Source organism: Triturus cristatus, chromosome 10 (assembly GCF_964204655.1).
Source record: "Triturus cristatus chromosome 10, aTriCri1.1, whole genome shotgun sequence".
Classification (NCBI taxonomy): Eukaryota; Metazoa; Chordata; class Amphibia; order Caudata; family Salamandridae; genus Triturus; species Triturus cristatus.
The window spans coordinates 156,744,987-156,764,305 of record NC_140593.1 but is presented as its reverse complement, the minus strand read 5'-3'; the positions used below and the strand labels follow the sequence as shown (position 1 = coordinate 156,764,305).

At 45.1% G+C, this 19,319-nt stretch overlaps 1 protein-coding gene across 4 annotated transcripts in view; it reads right to left on the bottom strand.

Annotated features, from left to right (window-relative positions):
• KLF8 (KLF transcription factor 8) overlaps positions 1-6,328 on the bottom strand; it is a 763,154-nt gene extending 756,826 nt beyond the window's left edge. For 2 of the 4 annotated variants that reach the window (XM_085630697.1, XM_085630699.1), the window contains exon 1: positions 6,088-6,314. The gene's annotated coding sequence lies outside the window, so the exon portion shown is untranslated. Of the gene's footprint in view, positions 1-6,087 lie in introns of all 4 variants that reach the window. The other 2 variants (XM_085630698.1, XM_085630700.1) reach the window with 2 other exon arrangements.
• Between the last annotated feature and the right edge of the window lie 12,991 nt (positions 6,329-19,319).

Sequence of the window (19,319 nt, the reverse complement as noted above, 5' to 3'; positions counted from 1 at the left end):
AGATTTCAAGATGTGTTCTGGTGCTGAGTAAAAAGATTCTGTTATGTACAAGTGCTATGGCAAAAGGACCAATACTAGAACCCGCCGGTCAGTTAAAAAAAAAGGGACAAGAAGAAGAGTCTAAAGCAGGAAGTGGGGCGACCCATCACTCAAATAATATCCTAGCCATCTTAGAAAGTCTAACTCTGTGATCACTCAGTCAATCATGAAGGATGTAAGCAAAGAAAGAGAAATAAGTGGGAAGAGATGTACAACTAGTTCCATTCAAATGGGACAAAGGGATGGGCTGGGAAGGATCTTAAATAGGAAAAGTAAATTAATTGCAGGATAAGGAACTATTGTTGTGACCATCGGAAAAGCACCTAAAGGGGAGCAGAGGTTGAGAATCATGGGGTTGGATGGATTCTAAAACCAGGACCTGAACCACTAGACTGGGCCTTACTTCATAACAAACAGAGGCCTCAGACCTCAGTGTGTCAACACTGGCGGTATTTACAATTTACTAAGAGTATAGACACGCCTGCTAAATTACAGATTCACCATTGCCTCCAAATGGCTCTATCGTCACGTGTGACACCGCCAGCCAGGCCTGGATTTTAAGCCAACAGCGCCTTGCATTCTGGGAGTTGTGCTGTGACCATCTAAGTAAGGGGTTAAACATTCAAGCATGCAAAGTGTTGTTGGATAAAAGCTACGAATGGACACGACATGGTGCCAATGACACTTGGCAGCTATGTTTTATACAAGCACAAGGGGATGTTTAATTTCCTCAACACAAGCTGCAGAAGTCTGGCGTCAAATAGCAATCACGTTGTGCGGAGAACCCAGAAACGTGCTGTGTTTAGCCCCCGTTTATGGACCTGAGGTGTCATTCTCTAAGAGACCCAGTGGTAAAAGCCCACAGTTGTCTCTAATGAATGTTAGTGCCAGGCAGTGGTCGAAGTGGGGGAAAAAAAGTAGGGAACTGTGGGAGGAGAATCAGAGGGCGGGAATAACCAATGGATTGGGTCAGTGGGCGTATGAGAGGTGTGGCAGAAAGAGCATAATATCCCAATTTTTAGTATTCGTTTCCCATTTCACTATTCGGTTACAGCTTATTGCATTATTTAATTTAACCAATAGATACACATGTTTATTTAAGGTTAAATATGTGTTATTGGCATTAAAATACATTCACAAAGTGGGATACGTTTCCAATCACAGAATGTCCCAAATATCCTTAAAAGTGGAATCACAAGCCATTTGTCTCCCAGCCATGGAGTTTCTGTCATCAGCACTTCTCCTCCCTTTTTCCACAAGAGCAGTTCAAACATGAATGGCAAAATATCCAAGTTTGCAAATGTTTTCCACATAACTATGGCTTTGCCATTTTTGCCACATAATACATCATCTGCTGCATAATCTGACGATTTTAACTAAGAAATTGTTTAAAGCTCAAACACATCAAAAGTTACTAAAAAATGTGACTTGTGCTGCTGTGAAGTGGAGGGCCCTTTGCAAAGGTTGACTGGTCACCTTTCTCACTGCTGCGGTTGTATGTTCCACTGGTACTAGTAAGGAAAAATCTTTGCAGAGACTGTTAGCATGTGTAAAAATTTCAAAATAATAAGTTATCAGAAAATTTACAGCACCCCTAATACCAGTGTAGGGTGTCAGAGCACTTTACATCACACATATTACACAGAGACAATCATTCATATGTGTGTAAATCACTGTGTAGGAAATGATACATTAGACAAAGGACTACAAGGTGTAGGAGTCACATGACAACCATACTAGTAGGTAGCATAGTTTAATGGTGATTGGTCTGCAGAAACACAAACTCAGAATTAAAAACATAATACCATGGTTGGGGGTTCTCTTTAATAATCAGAATTGATTTCTATCCAAATGAACCCTTTTTTGCCACATTAGGATAATCGAAGACTGGGGAAAAAAACATAACGCTCTAATTTATACCTTGCAGTTTGCATGCAGCTCTTACATGACAGTTAATAGCTCACTTTTCTATGTTAGGATTTTAACTTATTAACTGCAAGTAACAATAGGGTCTCTGACAAAAGCAGTAACCCACCGACCTATTCACATTATGTGCACTTTGTGATCTGCATGGCACATGTTCCTAGCAGCATGCACATTATACCTATGCCATTCCTTTTCATGAGTCAAACCTTCCACTAGACAAAACACCATCTCTCTACTAAGAACATTAATCACTGGAGTTATCAAGACATTTTTATTGTTGCCCAAAAATGTAGGAGGCCAGGAAAGAGGCAGCAAGTGCTTTTAAAACCATATTATACTTAAAACACGACGCCCCACCTGAAGTTAGCGCCGGTGCGGTCGCACTGCCCTAGAGCCACCCTGCTCAAGGGTCCTGTGACCTCAGTGACAGAGTCACTGCCACTCTATGGTGTGCTGCTTCATAGGTCTGTCCCCAAGACTGGAGGTGAACTTCATGGATAGTGGTGGACAGGCCTTCAAGGTTAATCCACACTTGCCACCGCTAGGGTCCACCTGCTGGTGCTAAGACACCAGGGCTTTTAAGATCTTGCGGCGCCTTCTAAGGTGTAGCACAGGAATGTGCTCCCTCAGGAGAGTGGTGTGGGAGCCTGGTCATTAAGGCTGAACCTGGTTCACCAGTTCCCCTTCAGCAGCTCTGACCATAGCACCACATCCTCTCCCCCCACTGAACACCATACTGCCCCACTTAGAGAAACTTGCACTGCACTGACCCGCTATAAACACCTGGATGTGACTCAATTCTAACTACGCACTAGACAAGAGCAATATGCTGCCTACAAAAAATTAACAATATTCTAGAAAAAGCAAACACTCATAGGGAATGCAAGATTAAGTAAAACATGTGAAATGTAAACAGGAACAACATGGTTACCTTTTTCCTTTTACACTCATTATTCTGAAATTAGTGAGTGCTTTTGCATGAAAAGGTAAGGCCATGACTACAGGGCCCGGAAGGGACCCGTTATAGTGCCCATTGCTTATATCTTTTCAAAACATAGGCAGTATGGTTTAAAAAGACCACATTCATAAACACACAGTCGCTGTACACATTTTGTTTTCCAATTCACCCATCAAGCAGGTATTTCAGTACCTCCAGGCAAGGTGCACTTTCCCACACAGGGAAAAAAATGTTGTTCAAAGAGAGAGAAGTAAACAGGGGTATCACTTCACTGGCAAACACTGTAAAGTGGCGCTAATGTGTTTAGGTGTAAATAAATCAATCCGGCCACCTTGCAACCACTCTGTCTTGCTTTAATTAGTTATTTTTCACATTTTAAGAAAAAGACAACTTTCCAGCAAAAATGTTTTTCTTTTTCGGATCCATTTCACAGGGGAGCAAATAAACGACAGGAGGAAAGAGCGGGTAATACCCGTTTCTTGAAGTCTCGGTTTTCACTAACTGAGGAGCGAGACAGAAAGAGAGATAAGACTTGGAGACCCAGGGACCGTCACCGTGGCCTGCGCGCACAGTTTAATTTATGGGGACTTAGGAAGGCCGTGCGCGCAGGAGCACCATTTTATTTGCGAATTTGCTTGCAGGCGCAGCCGTCTCCCTCTCTGAGAGTGAGGGGACCCCTGGAGCGTGGGGCTCCCCCCGCACGCGGGGGTTGCGGGGGCCTGTGTTACGCCCCTGCACCGGCAGGGTCTGGCTCTCAATATACTAGGTGAGAATGAGTGACTGATGAGGTAACCGGATGGGGCTTGTCTGAAGAATGTCTAACCAGAATGTTCGGGGGAATATGTCGATTGGAATGTTGATAAAGCGTTTCGAAGAGGAGAAGGCACCTGTAGTAAAGTCGGTGCTCACCGCTTTACGAAGTACACCCCTGAGGAAGGCTCTGCGCAGGGAGATGGTACAAGACTTGTTGAGGATCCCAACATTCGGTCTCATCAGTATTTGACCTTTCCTGAGCCTCAGAGGGTTTGATCCCCAAACTATTCTGGTGAAAAGAAGGGGCCCGGACCTCGCAGGTGATGCCACGTAGAGGAACCAAGAAGAATAAAGGGGGCCATGCATGCAAGCCATCACTGGCATTACCAAGCCTAGGAGCAGGTGGGGCCAGTCTCTACTATTTGTCCTGCATTGGTGCTGGCTCGCCCACATCCTTTGACAAGGGAAGGAAACTAGTCCATTCACTGCTGTCCATAGGCATCTCCAGTAGAACTGTCTACTTTCCATATGTACTGTGTATACAAACAAAAATACGAAGCTGCGGGTAGGCTGGGAAGCCCGGAAGAGACCCAGGGAATCGGTAATACCCTGCTCCTATTACCATATACCTTGTGTATGTCAGAGCCAGTATGGCTTGGTGAATGCATGAATAGCCACCCATAAGCGAGTTGGCTAGAGTGCTCGTTTCTGTGCCATCGATACATTTCACCCAGTTCTAACGTGGAAGAACTTTGGGGCATATTTACAAGGCGGCGATAGAAAATCATCGCCGCTTTTGTGGCAGTTTTCGGCCGAAAAGCGGTGATAATTTTATCGCCTAATTAGCAAGGTCACGCTAACGCGTGAAACCATGCATTAGCGCACCTATTCTTAACGTCCAGCTTTGCATCTCTAATGAGATGCAAAGTGGGCGTTCCTGACATGACAGGAGAAATGTCGCTAAGCGATATATCTCCTATCATCAAGCCCCACGCTATGAAGCATAGCGGCAGGAAAAGTAGCGATAACCCCTGTTATCGCTACTTTCCTTACGCCTGCTTCAGGACTGACTTAGCCATGATATCCTACGGAAGGTGGATATCATGGCTAAGTTTGTGAGTCCCTATCAACAAGCTAACGCCACATTTCGTGAGATTATCACTGGGTTTCCAGCGATAATCTCACGTTAGGCAGTTAGCTCTAGGATTTTTATCGCTTTTGAGATAAGCGTTGCTAATAGCACGCTATCTCAGCGATACAAATCCACGCTAGCCGGCGATAATTATCCTAGTGCTAAGTGCGCTTAGCGATAATTATCGCCGGTTGTTGCTGATATGCCCCCTAGTTATGTTTGGGGATGAAGGGACAGTACCTGGACAATGTTATTCTGTGCACATACCCACAGTCAAGACCAGTTGTTTCCAAACTTTTTTGACCCATGGCTCCATTGACCTATTGGACATTGGCCACAGATCCCCATTATGTTACTTTTTTTGGGCGGCTAGTGGGTGATACAAGTCAGGCCTCGGGAGCACATCCATTTTTCTCCCTGACAATCAATGGGATGAGACTGTTAGCCGACTCCTGTTCAGACACAACACGCTGCACCGCGCAGGGGAGATTTGACCATGAATGGAGAAGAAACAACACCTGTCCCTATTCCTGTATAGGGTGTTGGGTGGGCTGAGGTACACCATAGGCCTACAGGGTGAAGGGGGTGGAGTCAAAAAGTGCAACAGTCCCCCACAACATCTGGGGCATGAGCTGGTTTTAACCAGTTACAGAACAGTCAACAACTGGTTCATGGAAAAGGTACCGTGCAAACGTGTCTGCCAAGTGAACCATAGAGGAGAGAGTGTGTGACGCAAGCCAAGTGAACTGCAAACAAACCATGAATAGCACATACTGTCAATTAAACACAAATATTTAGGAATGGTTGAGAATGTAACACTGGGGCACATGACCTGCATTTGGCACTAATACAAAATACACAGATAAAAACACCCCCTTTTCCTCTAAAATATATTTTTATCACACACACACTACACCTTCCTACTTGCCAAGCAATCCACAAGGTCCCTAAAGCGCCACTTAGTAGGCGGGCCTTGGTCCAAAGACTGCCCTCGCCGGGAGCCAGAGCAGGGTGGGGTAACTATAGGGTAGGAACTATCGAGAAGGATTCATTCCCACCCGGACACATTCTCGTGGGGCCCCCGCCACCTAGATACGGCCAGCCCAAGGGGAGGCGTGAAAGAGACAGTGAGGCTGACAGACTGCCGAGAGGGCGGACCCCACCTCTTTAGTGGTCACAACACGGAGTCCACACGAACCTTCCTCACCACAAACTGCGCGCTCTGACCACATGTGTGCAGTGTGCAGGCAGCTCGTAAAATAACAAAATGTACACTTACTTCGAGTTCGTCTGCGCGCATCCCCTCCTTCTAATTCCAGGGAGGGGCGACTGCCTCACAGTCCGTTCAAATGGAAATTATAAACATATTTGCAACCAGGGCAGGGTATTCCGGCTGTCTCGAGAAATAGGTTTCTTGTCTTCTTCATCTAAATGCGCTCCCTCTCGCCTTTTGCTTGCTGATTTTATTTTCCCCTTCTCACCAGCTGCCTGTCCCTGACCCCACCCAGCGGCTCCACCCCGTTTACTGCTACAAGCCCTGTCAGTCAAAGCAGCCCTTTTAAAGCAGCACAGCCTGCAATGCACAACTTTTGAGTGCCCCCCCCCCCTTCTGCAGCGTTAGCAACTTGTTTATTTTGCGTTTCTCTGCTGTGTGGCCGTGCATTGCCCCCTTATGTTTTGGTGTCTTTTGAGCAGCTGATTTACAGCGAAGCAGCCTTGCCCAGGCTTTCTTTCAGCGCCTTGTTTTTGTCCCTTCGCTGCAACGGATTTGCTGTGCTTTAGGGAGGGGTGGAGTGGAGGTGGGCTCTGAGCTACCCCGCCCTTCGGCTGCACCCACGCCTGCTGCTGCCGCCTGCTCCAGCCCAGCAAGTGCATGCAACCCTTTCGCTGCAAGGAGCCGAGCTTCTGTAGGTTTCTCTTGCTGGGGTAACGGGTTCTATTCGTTGTCTCGTTTGTTTACGCATCTGCCTCTTTTGACAGCCCCTTTGCTCTTCGGTTTCAAAGCACTCTCGCTTCCTTCCTCTAGGTGCATTGCTTAAATAAACCCACGGCATAAAACCACCCCCGCCCCCATTATTGGTCACAGCTTTTAATCAGGTGTTCACCCACGAATCTTAAAGCGAATACGGACTGTGTTTAGCATGCACGTTTCCAGCAGGGCCGCTCCCTTTCTGTTTCACTAATGACAAGGAAAACTCAGAAAAGCTGCACTTTAGAGCGGGTGTTTTTGACTTGGCGTGACAAAATCTAATGCTTTAATGAAAATACACCTATAAAGAGTTCTATATTGCAAGCCGGTTCAGGGATCAATCATGGCAATTGAATGTACCTGTGTTTTATTGTGGGTTATGTTTGCTTCAAATGCTCTTTGAAGTGAACGTTCCTAGGCATGCCCTTGTTTTGCTGATTGGGTGTGATAAGATGGGTCAGGCTCAGAGGCCTCACAGTTGTGCGTCTGAAGGGTCTGTGTAGAACCCAAGCCTGAAATGTGACGTAGCAAGGTGCCCTGGGCTGAAATGCAAACAGGGAGAGTGCCCGGGCCCCTTGTTGGATAGTAAAAGACAGCTATATTTGGCATGCAGTGAGCCCCTCCCACCGCTGGGCTCCCGTGCCAAGGCTTATCATCAGAAGCCCATATCTCCCCTGCCTTGAAAGCCCTGCATTGGTTACCGGTTGTCAGAAGATCGACATTCAAGCTGCTTTCTATCACCCACAAAGCGATACATGAAACAGGACCACTCCTCATCAGGAATAAAATCACAAACGCATTCAACAAAGGAACCTCCACTCTAGAGTGGCCCCTCGCCTCAAAATCTCACCATACAAGAAAAAAAACATTGGTGCCACATTCTTCTCTGTTCAAGCAGCCAAGATCCACAGATAACTACCTTATCTTCAGAAGACTACTCAAGAGTTGGCTCTTCCCCACATAACCACCATACGCAAACACAAATATACAGCGTATCCCTGCGTATATAAGCATTTATTTGGACTATAGATATTCATTAGTTCTACTTAACAAATGTACATATTACTTATGGTTATATTGTTCTATGTTTAGCATGTATATAGGTAACTATAAATATATCTTATATCATAACAATGTATCTACAATTGCTTCACTATTGAATTCCAAAAAAAATAAAAGCAAATATGTATACTTTCAATACAGCAACACTTGAAAGTCTGAGATTATTAAATACAACTTAAATCTACATTTAATACCTTCCATGGACTTATGTATCTTTATATTTATTACTTTTCTTCTGGTTCAGCATCTTCAATGAACTACCCTATATCTCACCCTATACCTCCCTCAATATATCCTCTACCTCTACCCTCTGACTCATCTCAAACCTCATTCTACTACTCTTTCCAATGCACTACGTTATTTCTCACCCTATATCGCTATCAATATATCCTCTACGTCCACTCTCTCATTCATCCCAAATCACATACCTCCACTATATTCCCCAAATTAACCCTTTCTAGACTCTTCCCTCCTCTACCCCTCCTTGCATCATCTCATACTTCTTTTACTATTCAGATCTCCCAAACAAGCCTTTCTAAACCCTTCCCTCTGACTCTTCCACCCTCCACCTCCCCTTTACTCATCCCAAACCTCCTCCTACTGCTATGAGCTAAAAAAAAAAATCGAAATCCTTCCCTCTTCTATCTCTCCACTATCCTTTTCAATCAAAATAATAGACTAACATGTCCACCACCCAAATTAATTTCATATTTCCCTATACTAATTCCCCACTAATCCTGTTTGGGTTCCGGAGTAGTATGCTACCAGCCAAAAAGCGCTTCAACACCTCATCAGGGGTGGCAAGCGTTATACAAACGCAAACCCTTCACTCTTCTATCCCGCCACTATCCCGTTTCAATCCAAATAACAGACTAACTTGTCCACCGCTCAAATTAATTTCATATTTCCTTATACTAATTCAACACTAAATCTTTTTGTGTTCCACAATAGATTGCTACCTGACGAAAAGCCTTTCAACCCCTCATCAGGGGTAGCCAGCCCTATGTAAATCCAAACCCTTCCCTCTTCTATCCCTCCACTATGCTTATTCAATACAAATAGCAAATTCGCAAGTCCACTGCTCAAATTAATTTCATATTCCCCTATATGAATTTTCCCACTAATCCTGCTTGGGTTCTGTAGTATTAGCGTGCTACCTGCCGAAAGGCGCTTCAACACCCCATCAGCGGTAGAAAGCGCTATATAAATGTAACCCCCTCCCTCTTCTATCCCTCCACTATTCTTTTTCAATCCAAATAGAAGACTAACATGTCCACAGCTCAAATTTTATATTTCCATATACTAATCCTTTTTGGGTTCCGGAGTAGTGTGCTACTCGCCGAAAAAGCACTTCGACACCTCGTATGGGGTAGTGCTATATAAATGAAATTACAGTTAGTACTAGCTGGGACCTTGCCTGAAGAAAGGGCGACTCCAGTAGTAAGTTCTTTAAGGGTCCCTCTCGAAGCCGCCCACTGACTAACTAGGTCACATTCAGATTCTCCTATATCCCTGCCCTTATTCAGTGTGGCTGTCAGGTCCACAGAGCCAGACTGCGATGGGGAATTAAAGCTCTTACCAAGTCATGTCATGTTTCTTTATTGAGGGTCTCCTTCCTTCCAGGCTATAACAGAGTGCGATTGTGCACTGCCTGAGGGCCTACTTTCTGTGACAACACCTAGGCGGTCTTAATGCTCAACCTGGGCTGGCCCTCTAGCATGTCCAAAGCCAAACTACAGCAAAGGTGCTTCATCCCTGTCATTTGCTATCTTCCTTAGCTTCAACCATATTGGAAAGTGGATGCAGAACATTACCCATATAAGTACTGATTGGCAAAAATGCCACTAGAGCTGTAGGCAAAGAAGGCACCATATCTTTTCATGGGAGGAATTTTGGCACTTAAGTGTGGTGTTCATTACATTAATTCTGTCTCTCCATCTGTGCCAGACTCAAGGTTCCACAGGGGCAGGGCATGGTGTCTGGACTTCGATGCTGCTCCATCTCACACACCTTTTACTCTAAGGAGGTTGAGACACCACTCACAAGAACACAAGTGAAAGGTCAATTTGGAAAGAAACATGTCACCAAGTAGCACTCTCTTTTGGACATGGTATGGATCTGTCTCGTGTTCAAGTTCTGAAGAGAATGAATAAGCAACATTTACTATATAGTCTTTTAAGCTAAACTATCTCATACTAGCACCGTTTCTCTCACCTGAGGTGAGAGAAATGGGGCTAATTCATCGGGTAATAAAGGGAGTTGCGGTCCCAAAAACTGGAACCACAACATGCCCAAAATGCTACAGATATAACAGTGGGCCGCCGCCTAGACCGGCAGCTTTCCCATGAGAAAGAGGAAGGTGTTGCAGGTCGAAAGCAGTAAAGGTGAGAGCGTCGTGCGGCGCACCTGAGATGCTCTAACTATCACAACGAGCCACAGCGAGAAACTGTGGTGTGCCGAAAGGGAGGTGGGAGGCACAATGGGCTGAACCGCGACCCACAGCGTCCAGATGCTCTAACTATCACAGCGTGCCACCGCGAGAAACCCCGGCGTGCCTGAAAGGAGATGGGCTTTCATTGTGTAACAAAAGAGAAAATGTTATGACATATATAGAGTTTGGAAGTCATTTCACTAAAAAGGAGAGGTGTCATTAGGACCGCTTTGTCCAGTGTTTGTTGATTGTGTGTATGAATGAATTGGCCAAGAATGTTTGATGAATGAATGTAGTTTGAAACCTCCATATAGGGGATCAAGATTATTGTTTTCTGTTGTTTAATGTATTTGTGTATATATTATGATGTATTTTGTAAAATGTAAATGCGCAATGAATAATTGTTGAGCGCACAAATGAGAAATAAACAATAAATGTTCTTCTGAATAAAAGGCAATTCATAAAGCCCTCTTTTCACGTTTTATCTCTCATGATAGGAGATATAAAAGGGATTGTTTTCAGTGATCCTCAGCTTGGACAGTTTGTTTTGCTGTTTTCTGTTAATTGGGCTCAGTCCAGCTGATTTTTTTGAGCCAGGACCCAGTTTTGTTTTATAGCTGAAAGGAGATGGGAGGCACAGTGGGCTGAACCGCGACCCATGGCGTTGAGGATGAGGATTCCTCCGGCTGCACCGTGGTCCGCGGCGTAACAATTGGTGCCACTCCTAAGGCCCCAGGCTTGGTAGGGAAAAGTTGATAAAATCTATATAAAAGGACCGAAGCAAAAAGTATATCAGCATTTTCTCAAGACCTGTCACTGAAAGGGATACCCTTCCAATGGATCAAAAACTGTAAACGGTTTCTAAAAAACCAGGAGTCACAGATTTCCCGTACCTCAAATTCAGGAACACTATTAACCAGAATTGGAGGAGTTCAGCAAAATATCAGTTTATAGGGATCAGTGATATAAGGTTTTAGTTGTGAACTATGGAACACAGGGTGTACTTTCCAAGAGCGGGGCAACTGCAATTGAAAAGACACTGGATTCACTATTTGGGTGACTTTGAAGGGACCATAGAAACGTGGCCTAAATTTGTTAAGAGATAGGCGATGGAGCAAGTACTTCGAGGAGAGCCACACCTTATCATTTGCTTGATATGATAGAGACTGATATCAAATGACATCAGCGATATTCTTCATTCTCCTTTTGGCTTCCTGCAGGTTGGAATGTATCTTTTGCCTTACTGCTCAAAGATGTTGGGTAAAAGATTCTGCTGCTGGAAAAGAAGTAGGATCACGTAAAGCCGAAAGAAAAGCTCTTGGATGATAGCAATATAAACAGAAAAAGGGGTAGCTTTGGATGCACTATGAACAGCATTATTATAGGAAAATTCTGCTTGTGGCAAATATGTAGACCAATCGCTTTGGGTAGAATTGCAAAAACAGAGGTATTGTTCCAGCCCTTGGTTAAGGTGTTTGGTTTCACCATTGATCTGGGGATGAAACTCAGTGGAGAGGGCTACCTCTATATGAAGAGATTCAACAGAAGTTTTTCCGGAACTGGGATATATACTGAAGACCTTGATCAGCTATAATGACCTGTGGGACCTGTGGAAGGCCATGGAGATAAAAGATCTCTTGTATAAAGATCCTTCCTAATTCTTTTGCAGTAGGCTGTTTCCTCCGGGCTCTGAAATGTGCCTTCTTGGAAAATGAGTTCACTGTCACCATAATGACTTAGTTTCCTGCAGACGGGGGCAAGGAAGAGATAAAATCAGAGGACACTGTATGCCATGGTGCTGGAGGGACAGACATAGGTCTGGTATGATGGGTCTTGGCTTGAGCACAGGTCAGACAGGAGGAAACATAGATTTCGGTGTCCTCTCATATTGTCGGCCACCAAAAGCATTAACTCATAGGTATTCTTGCAACCACGGTGTTTTGCAATGGGAGAATCATGACACCTTTGCAAGACTTCTGACTGCACCCTTTTTGCAAGGAGGAATAATGCCTTTTCCTTATAGTAATGTTTATCAGGTTGGTTGAGCTGACTGGTCACCTTATTCTATTCTTCTTTGGTTAATGTTGCATTGCCTGACTGTACTCTGTCAAGAAACAATTGAACAGTACCAATAATGCATTGTGGTTCTATATTTTTTGCTGAGGAAGAGTTGGACTTTCAGGATACCGACATGATAGAGCATCCGCTAGATTGTTTTGAGAACCAGGTATATAGGTAATGGTGAAGTCATCTTGGCCAAAGAAATAGGTTCACAGAGCTTGGAGGCTATTCTGGCAATGAATACTTTGAAGAAATGGTAGATTCCTATGGTCTGCCTGATTCTGAATATCTCTTTAGTACCCATTAGGAACTGTTTCCATTCATGACAGGCTAGTTTCATTTCTAATAGTTCTCGCTTCAGAACAGAATAATTCCTCTAAAATCTGATAGGACATGGAATAGAGAAAAAACAGGGTTTTCTGGCCATCATCTTCTTGCCTTTTGAGTAGGACCGCCCTACTGCCCTGTCTGAAGAACCATTTCCTCTATACATTTCTTGGTTGTATCAGGATGACGCTAAATAGGAGCTGAAGTGAAGGCCTTTTTTAAGGTCTGAAAAGTCTTTTCTGAAGTCTCCGTCCACTTAAATCCCTGCCGGACGTTTTCTTTTTTAAGGTTTGGGAATACATTTTGTGTGGTGGGCAAAATTATCAATGGACTGGCAATAAATGTTTGTTTATCCCGAGAAACATTGGGTTTCTTTGATGGTCAACCCAGGACAGCTTTTATCGTTTGTGAATCTATGGCAATCCCTGTCTTGTTGATTCGGTAACCCAAATATTCCACTTCGGTCTGGTTAAATTTGCATTTTTCTGGCTTACAAAACAGACTGTTCTGGCGTAGTCTTTCCAGGACTTGAGTGACGTGTGAATGATGAAGGTCAGGCTTAGTAGAATGAACAAGAATGTAATCTAAATATATTACAACAGTCTGATTTAGGAAATCAGCAAACACACTATCCATAAATCTTTGAAAAATAGAAGGGACATTAGTCAGTCCGAAGTGCGCGACCTGATATTCGAAAGGTCCCAGGGGTGTTTGAAATGCGATCTTCCTCTCATCTACTTCTTTGACTCAAAGGAGATGATATGCATCACAGAGTTCTTGTTTGGTGAATAAATGGGCCCCTCTGACAGATTCCAATACGTCCCTGATGACAGGCAAAGGATAATGATCTTTTATCGTGATTTTATTCAGTTCTCTAAAATCTATACACGGCCGTAGATCCTTGGTCTTCTTTGGCATGAAGAATAGCGGTGCCTCTGCAGGCAATGAACACCATGTAATTGGACCACTTTGAATATTTTCTTCGAGGTATGGTTTCACTGTTTCCTTTTCTGGCTCGGTGACAGAATATACTCTACCAAAAGGCACTATGGCTCCAGGTTTGAGAGGAATGGCTCAGTCAAATTCTCTATGAGGAGGTAGTTTCAAGTTCCTGGGTTTCTGAAACACATCAGCATACATTTGTTAATGGTCAGGGACTTTGTGTACCATATTTCTAGAGTTACATACTCCTTCCCTTAATATGGGCATCTCCTTAGGTGGCCAATATTCCTCATTAGCGTAACAAAATTGTTGACAAAAATGTGAGGTGAAGGAGATGGTCCTGGTTTGCCAGTTGATATAGGGATTGTGTCTGATAAACCAAGGGATTCCCAATATCATGACATGGTTGGGAGAGGCTATACGATCAAAGGACAAGTACTCTCGGTGTCTTCTGAAAGTCAGCTGTAAGGATAGTGTCATTTCTTTGACTGGGCCAGAGACAAGAGGTGTTCCATCCACCGTATAAACCTGTTCAGGTGTTTCCTTAGGAACGCAGAGTATTTGTTTTTCTATGGCCCCGCTCTTGTCCAGATACAGGACACTGGCCCGCAGTTTAACAGGGCTAATAGTCTTTCCTCTGTACCATGGGATAGTCCCAGGAGCATAGGTAAGAGAAAAAGAGAATTTGATGTTTCCTTTGAAGAACAGATTGAAGGTATACCAGACCTTCCCAACCTCTCTCTTCTTAAAGAGGGTGGGATACATCATTTAGTTTTGATGGATGAATAGGGCAGTTACGAATCATATGGCCGGAAGAACCTCAATATAATCATAACCATTGTCTCCTCCTATGTTCTCATTTGCCTTCTGGCAGGGGTTTTCGGGCTAAACCTATCTGCATAGGTTCTTCTCTTGCCGAAGGAGAGGTTTCCAGCAGAGAAGTGTCCGTTCTACAAGTAATAGGACATGCAGTTCCTGTATATTGCTGGACATGGGCCTTTTTCTTCTCTAGCCGACGTTCATTGAGATGGTGTTCAACGGACAAGGCCAAAAGCCATCAGACCAGCTAGATTATCAGCTCGAGGTGAATTCACCAATTCGTCCTTGATTTCTTCTTGATCACCTCTGCAAAAAAGAGTAACTAAAGTGCATTCCACCCAAGTGGTCTCTGCAGCTATCTGTCTGAAACAAGTTATGTATTGCAGGACATCTTGGTTTCCTTGCTGGATCTAACACAGGGCTTCCTCTGCTGAGGATTCAAGGCCTGGTCTTTCAAACATTTGCAATGGTCGTATAGTTAGACAATTATGGATCTTCTGTGGCTACTAGGGGTGTCAACCCAGCCAATACAGGACCAGACAAGGCACTTATCAGCTATTCAACCTTATTTCTATCCACTGAAAGGTGAAAAAGTCTGTCAATGAATCCAGGAATTTCTTCAATTTGTTTGGATCGCCAGCGTAGCGAGAAATGTTGGCTGAGACCGTTGGCACATCAGTTGCTAGAACTTGGCCTAGTGCTAAACTTTCTTCTCACAATTTGTTGCACATACTGATCTTGTTCCTGGACAGTCTGCATCAGGGCTTGTGCTGCCTCTGCAGATCCCTCTGGAGGCAATTATTGAGGAACCTTCACGGTATCAGTACCGAAACAAGTTTTTGTGCGTTGCAATCTGTCATGTTCTGAACTTCTCTTAGCAACCTTGATGTGCTGGGATGGTTCCTGATTCCGATTCTTGAAAGCTCTGGTCTGTCCGAGGTAAAGGCAACCCTTTCTGGTGGCCGCGGTGCTGCTGACAATGTAATGCCAGAGCAGACTGTGCCTTCCAGAAGGAGTCCCAAGAGGAAAAAGCCCAAAGGAAAAAAACCTTTTACTGCATGCGGAGACTCCAGGAATGGGAAAGGGATGAAAGAAGATAGCCACGGGTAAAGCCAGAATCAACCACAAGGAATAATCAGACCACGAGATAAGAAACTCCAGGCATAAACAAAGGCACCAATGGAATCCAAATAGGGACAGGAAGCGCCAACAGGAACAAAAATAAATCAATCAGGAGTGAAGATTCACCAACAGGAGCGAGGACACACCGGCAGGAGAAATGAGTGTTGCAACACATGGAAATGAAAGATTTTGCCCCTTATATGCACACAGATAGGAAGTGATGCAACAGGAAATGAATAGTCACTATTTTGGATAGTAAAATATTAGTGAAACAGATAGATAAGGTCGCCATCTTAGAATGTTGCAACAAAACCCTTTCCAAGGCATACTGGGAGCAAGACTGTGGATTAATGGGAAGGAGATTAGCAGGAAGCTGGCCCCCATACAGGAGAATAGCTGCTGGAATGGTTATTATGGGCAGCCCCCAGGCCTCTGGAGAGAGAAACGGGGCTAATTCATCGGGTAATAAAGGGAGTTTCGGTCCCAAAACTGAAACTGCCCTGGGAAAACTGCTGCTGCCATCACCTAGTTGGGAGCAGGACAGGACTCAAGGTCCCAGGCTCCTTCGCGGCTCGTTGCCATCGACGCCCGCATTTGCGCGCCTGGAGGCGCTTTAAAATCTCTGCTGGGCTCCCGCAGCGCGCAGGCGTGCCCGGGCCAAGGGCGGGCACGTCTGCGCCCATCTGCAGCCGGAGGAGGCCGGGCTGGGCCGTCCCCCCAAGCTTTTCAAGGGGAGACCAACGGATCCTTGGCGTTTGGACTCTACAAAAGATATTATTAAGGTCAGTGAATCCAAGTCACAGGCGTATAATACTCTAGGGCATCACTCTGACCCCCTCGCAAATATGGGTAGACGAGCAGGTGCGGGGAAACTTTATGCGGCACCAGCGCAACCGGCCTCCTCTGTTCAACAATCAATAGATCGGATGTTACAGTGCGCTATTGGTGTAGTGTCAACAGAGATGGAACTAACAGAAAGACGATTGTCACTCACCCCTGATTTAGCCCCATCCCTTAGTCTTCACGATGTAACATGAACTTCACTGTCCATTGATCAGGATCTCCCAACCCCCCACACAAGAACCCGCGCAGCGAGTAGGGTGGATGAACCATATCTAAAAGACACCTGCCCAAAAAAAGGGAAGTCCATAACCACGGCATCCTGGGGCCCAAATGCAACAACTAAACTACGGCCCACGAGACACCTGGTGCTGCGAGGGCGGACGGATCCTCACTGTCCATTGATCAGGAACCCCCAACCCCCACACAAGAACCTGCGCAGTGAGTAGGGTGGATGAACCATACCCAGAAGGCGCCCGCCCAAAAAAAGGGAAGTCCATAACCACCGCATCAACAGGACCCAAAAGCAACAACCAAACTATGGCACAGGAGACACATGGTGCTGTGAGGGCGGAGAGACTAAGTCTATCACCAAAAGCAGGTCTAGAACAGCCAGCCTGGGTCATGGACGTGGTGGTAGACATGCAGGTCCAAGTAAGGACAATTGTGAGGGAAAAACTAAAAACCTATGGGATCGGGTTGATAAGCTCGCCAAATTGGTTGAACGATGGGTGGATAGGACTGAGGTGATTATGAAGGAAAAGGCCAACCTGGTGATCTCCACAAGACCTAACCCTGAGCCCCTAATAATCGATAACATGCCACCCCCAGCATGGTAACCCACCCCAATCAGGAGGATGAGGGAAAGCGACTGAGTAGCTCAAAGGGGTTGGGGAAAGGAAACAGTACTCATGGCCAGGGGCACAAACAGGGGGCACACATGGGAAAAAATCAACGATCCAGGTGTAGCAAAGTCCCAAGCAAGTAACCCTTCTGGAGAGAGGTCTAGACAGAAGAGTGTTACACAGGAGGGAACCCATGATTCAGGGCTAGCACTCCCATGTATTAACCTCCCCCCGGCCTCAACCCCTTATGTAGTCATTTTAGCAGGAGTCCCAGAATTGAAACAGGGGACTAGAGAAACCTATTTTGATTTAAGAAATAAATGCCTACATTGGTTAGTTAACCACAAACAGTTTTCCCACTGAGACATAAATGAAATTCTCATGATTCGCAGGGTGGGTTGGGTGGGATGGAGACCAAAAGATATTACTGGTGATTGTGTTGTGATTAATTCCAGGAACACGGCGATTGCAGAATCCCTTCTAGATCGTCACTATCACAGGCTTAAGGGGTGCATTAGTTCACTATCATTAGGCTATTTTTACCCCCCAGGCCAGATTCCACAGGAAGCTAGAAGAAACAACCATCTGAGGAGGGAATGGCAACAGAATAATCAATTCTCCCCACTTATACAGGCTCAACCATCTCCCTTATTTTTTAACATTCCTGTAACCAACAGATTTAGCCCTCTTGAGGCAGTGGATTGACTCCTGAAGGCAGATCTCCCACTAGAAGATCAAGTTCACCGTAGAGTGCTCACCCTCCAATTAAGGAAGAATGAACCAAGGAAAGACACCCCGATACAGACTGTGGCATTGGTCCAGGTAAACGAAGGAGGAAAAAATAGATCATCCAGGGACAAACAGAAATTAGACACTATTGGCACATTGAATACTGACCCATCTCAAAAAGACATGCAAATATCTAAGTCAGCACTGTGGGATGTAGTAGTAATAACTCCACCACCTACGGCTAAGGGCCCACACGCCCTGAACACCAGATTAAGCCCAGCACAGCCAAAGGAGAGCACTTTAGTCAGTCATAGCGTCAAACCCCCCTGTCATATAAACCAAGTGCACTCCCCAAGTCTAAAAATTCTTTCTTGAAACATAGCGGGACTAGCTTCTAAATTGGACAGTACGGACTGGGGATTCTAAATCGAGCATCACGAGCTCTGTATGTTCCAAGAAACATGGGCTAGGGACGAATCACACAGACTGGGTTATGCGTCATTTAGTATTCCAGCCACCCATGCGGGGAAGGGCAGACCTTCAGGGAGGCTGTGCACCTGGGTAGGAGTTCATCTGGGTTGTGAGGTAAAACAAATTGAGAGCTCCTCACGTGACATCCTCTGTGTCCTTTTATCTTTCCACACAAATTTAAGCATTTTGCTAATAAATCTGTATTCGCGACCAGTACCCTGAGGCCAAGAGTCCACTACTCTTGATCAACTAAGCACCCTTCTCCCAACCATTCCTCCAAACTGTGGGGTAATCATTGGCGGAGACTTCAACTGCCAATTTGAGCCCCTGAACGGTTTGGTCACAGGCACATTGGATGAGGAGGACCGATATTGGTCCATTCCAGAGGCCAATATACCCCCTGTGAGGGCCTGGACACCGTTACTACTCCAGATATGCCCCCTAACATTAAACTTCTCATTGAGAGCATCTAATGGACGCACCACATCTGATAGCCCGGGGAAACATACTTTTAATAGACCGGGGCATACTTCAGTCATTGATTACATCATGATAGACACCAAATCATGGAATAGAGTGATAGATTTAAAAATCAGTCCTTGCTATGATAGGTACCACAATGCTCTCATTCTAGAAATAGTATTGCCATGTGCCAGGAAGGTGCCAGATAAGCTGCCAGTACTAGACCAATGTTTGATCCAGTCTAATGGAGGGAGGAGAGTCCGTTGGGGTGAAATCTCCCAATCGCAAGAAAAACTGGCCAAGCTCTACTGTCAAGTTGTTCCACACCTCTTGGTTGCAAACTAAGTAGTAGAGAACAAGGGAACCCTCAATCCCCTCTCGATAATTCTTAAAAATAACCAAGAAGTGGTTGCCTCGTTGGCCGCCTTCTT